Source organism: Sturnira hondurensis, unplaced genomic scaffold (assembly GCF_014824575.4).
Source record: "Sturnira hondurensis isolate 20B ecotype Veracruz unplaced genomic scaffold, ASM1482457v3 Scaffold0015431, whole genome shotgun sequence".
In the NCBI taxonomy this organism is placed as follows: domain Eukaryota; kingdom Metazoa; phylum Chordata; class Mammalia; order Chiroptera; family Phyllostomidae; genus Sturnira; species Sturnira hondurensis.
The window spans coordinates 9,837-13,704 of record NW_028088062.1 but is presented as its reverse complement, the minus strand read 5'-3'; the positions used below and the strand labels follow the sequence as shown (position 1 = coordinate 13,704).

Genomic DNA, 3,868 nt, shown 5'->3' with positions numbered 1-3,868 from the left:
ATTGCAAAAAGGTTTTCTCTGTAACATATTTTTGTTTCCTAGAATGTTCTGGTTCTATATCAACTCTAAACTTACAGTACAGGAAATTCCTACCACCCATGAAAGGTCCTCAAGTAACACTAATGGGCTGAATCATTGTCTTGTTCTAAGGAAGATGGTTTCAGTGGTTAGGCATTATCTAGAAAGAGAAGAGATACAGACTTGTCTGTAAAGTGGACCTGATACGAAATTGAACCTGACATATTTCCATAGAAGAATAACTCTACCCAATTACTAATTGATTCAAAAAGAATTCATTGAGCACCTAAAATGTAGCAGGAATAATATTAAGTATTGAGATAAGAGTAAAACACAAGGTCCGGCCTCAAGACAATTCCTTGATATCAGAGAGAGCCAAATGGGCCTCCTTACAGAAACGTGCAGTAGGTTGCTGCGTGCTAGATGGCTTACAAGCACAGTGAGGGTCAAATCTTTTGTGGCAGGGAAATGAAGGTGTTGAGAAAAGGCATCCTGAAAGACATGAAGATTGGGCTATGTGTTGAAAGGTCAAGATGACTAGGGAGAGGTCATTCCAGGCAGAGTGTCACCACTTCCTTTCAGAGGAGCGGTGGCTGCATAGCAATCATTGTGGTGAGACTGTGGAGTGAATGAGAAATCAGGAAGTGAAGCACAGATGAAACCAAGTCTTTGAAGAAGTAGCTGTGGTTGGGAGAAGATAACCAATGGAATAACAGAGGATTAAGAGAGATTGGGGTTTTGTTTTGGTTTTGTTTGAAAACAGGGGAAAACAGCTGCATACCTGGCAGACCAGGTGGTGCTGGGAGGAGAGACAGGAGGGAGGGAGGGGGTTTGGGAAGTAGCTTCTGGTCCATGGAACAGAGGGCTTTGCCAAACCTCCAAGTTCCCCAGCCCCCCTCCTGCCCACCCCTCCCCACTACGGAGCTCTACAAGGAGAGGAAGTTCACCAAGTGCAGGAGCAGAGGTGACAAAATTCAAAATGAGTCTACCCAGCCTTGGCTTGACTCCAAGGCTCCACCCAAGAAGCAGTACGATGCACAGGTACACTCCCTCTGAGATGCAGTGCCATATCAGGAGGTAAGACTGTCATTTGTTTCCTTTCTGATTTTATTCTTGTTATTGCTATTATTATTATTGTTGTTGTTAATTTTGTATTCCCTGGATTTAAAGCCTGCACCTAGAAGCTAGAGCCCACAAAATATTTCAGTAGAGTGAGATTCTGATTTTGTGTGTACTCCCAACATTGCTCAGCTCCAGCCATGTTTTTTCACTGACAAGGAGAAACATGCAGTAGATCATTAACCCTTCTCAGTTCCTGCAGCCTCTGAAATTGCAGACCTTAATAACATTGTGAACAAGTTGCTGGAAACCAAAAATGAGTTCCACAAACATGTGGAGTGTGATTTCCTTCCCAAGGACCAGTTTCTGTGAATGCCCTCGGTCAAACACAGGGAACAGGAAAAGATCTCACAAGAAGAGGCTGTGGAACTAGAATTCATGGAGACATACACTGCACCTCAGTCAGAGCAACAATTATTTCTCAATGGTTGGTTCAGCGTGAGGGGCAGAGGTATGGACCTCAACAGGTTCTTAAAAGATTTCTCAGATCTGGTCTCTGGGAGGAACATCAATAATGGCAATTGTGGGTAATAAAGATGATGTAAAAGATGTGGCCTGTGTTTGTCTTGCCTACTACTGGGTGTCTCTATGGATCAGTTTATTTCCTTATGGGAGTGGAATGCAGAAACAAAGTGAAAGCCCCACACTGCTGCAGAGGTCATGCTGGAAGTGTGCATTCCATACCTATTGATAGCACAGGAATTTTGCACTGACTCCTGTGATTAGATGCTAACGAGCTGGTCTACAGTCCTACAGATGAAGAAGTTGAAATGGAGGAACCCATAAAGCTACTGAGAAAGAAACAGTGAACAGAGCAATTGGGACTAACAGGGACTCTCATAGGACCCTCTTTGGCCACAGGAAAGCCATGTCCTCAGTTCTGTGGTCAGAGGCTGAAGAAATCTGCAGTAAACCTTAGGGCCACACAATTAGAGTGTGGGGTATTGATTCTGGCAGGTTTTAGTCAGCTTTGTCAGGAAATAAAGTGCCTAATTGTATCTCCTGTACACCACTTTGTAAATATTTAGCATCTGGGAACACAGATAGGCATGTCAGACTGTGGGATCCTCTAACTGAAGATGACACTTCAGTGTAGCTGTCCCTCACCTCACATACAGAGAGAGTCACAGCAGCAAATTGGTCTGCAGCTATGAGCAGCTGCTGATTTCAGGTTCTTTAGATAACATTGTCAAGGTGTGGGATGCAAGTTGTAAGGCCCCTCTATGAGTTTGCTGCTCATGACAAAGTTCTGAGTGTAGACTAGACAGACAGAGGGTTACTTCTGAGTGAAGAAGTGGGAAATAAATTGGTATTCCTACATATATTCACCTACCACTTCCCATGTGGGGGCATAGGAAAGATTGATAGCCCTGGCTGGTGTGGCTCAGTGAATTGAGCACGGGCCTGCAAACCAAACAACCATGGTTTGATTCCCAGTTGGGGCACATGCCTGGATTGCAGGCCAGGTCCCAGCAGGGTACTCACGAGAGGCAACCATACACTGGTATTTCTCTCCTTCTCTCCTTTCTTTCCCCTCTAAAGATAAATAAATAAAATCTTTAAAAAAAGATTGATAAATTAGACCATAGAGATTCTTTCTATAAATGTAATTGATAGAAAGTCTTCAGATTACATCAGTGCAGATCACCCTTGATGATAGTTACCACTGGCTTTTTACATTTATTTTGTGATTATTATACAATAGTTTGTGTTTATAAAATATAAAATGTGGTCTTCATTTTTTAACTCTTGAAATTAAACTGAATTCCTCATTTTAAAACATGAAGAAAGCTGCATGTTGATATGCCAGTATGTAAACACCAACAAAAAGGAAGGTTTAAGATATCCAAGAAAAAGGAGCTAGATGGAGTAGGATATAAAGAAATGTGAGAAAATGGAATAGTTAGAACAGAAATGATTGATTTTTCTCTGTATTTACATATTTACTGATTACTCATTGAAGTATTTATTGAAGGAAATATAGTAGAATATAATAATTAAGTGCTGAATTCTTGGCAATTTTCACTTCCCAGTCATTTCTTTTGTTAACAAATTGTTTTGTTAATAATTGTTCAATTTTATAAAATGTCTACTTGTACTGGTTTAAGACTTGTTCTTAAGGAACTTATGCACACAGAAATTATAATAAAATATACTAACTACAATAATAAAGTTATGTAAAACTTATTTGAAAGCCCAGAGATTTCACAGTCACCTACAGAACCTTCAAGCATTAAAAACCAGACCTAATTATCTTAATAAAATTATACAGTTTTCAGGTGTACAATTCTATAATACACAATCTGTATATTGTATTGTGTATTCACCACCCAAAGTCAAGCCTTCTTTCATGGTCATTTATCCTCTCTTTATCTTTTTCTACCTCTCCCCAACCCCTTTTCCTCTGGTAGTCACCAAACTGTAGTCTGGGTCTATGAGGTTTTTTTCTTTTTTTCTCAATCCCTTTACCTTTTTTATTCAGCCCCTCAATCTCCCCTTAGTCAGGTGTCCATCTACTCTCTGTATCTATAAGTCTGTTTCTACTTTATTTGTTAGTTTATTTTGATTACTAGATTTCATGTATAAGTGAAATCAGATGGTATTTGTCTTTCTCTGACTGGCTTATTTTGCTTAGTTATAACGTCGAAGTTAATGGAGAAAGACTAAATGTGTATTTCCCTCTTAAGATTAGGAACAAGACAAGGATGTCAGCATTTATAGATGTTATCTA

At 39.9% G+C, this 3,868-nt stretch overlaps 1 pseudogene; it reads left to right on the top strand.

Moving 5' to 3' along the window:
* Window positions 1–551: 551 nt before the first annotated feature.
* LOC118999793 (ribosome biogenesis protein WDR12-like) lies at window positions 552–2,492 on the top strand (annotated as a pseudogene).
* Window positions 2,493–3,868: the final 1,376 nt, after the last annotated feature.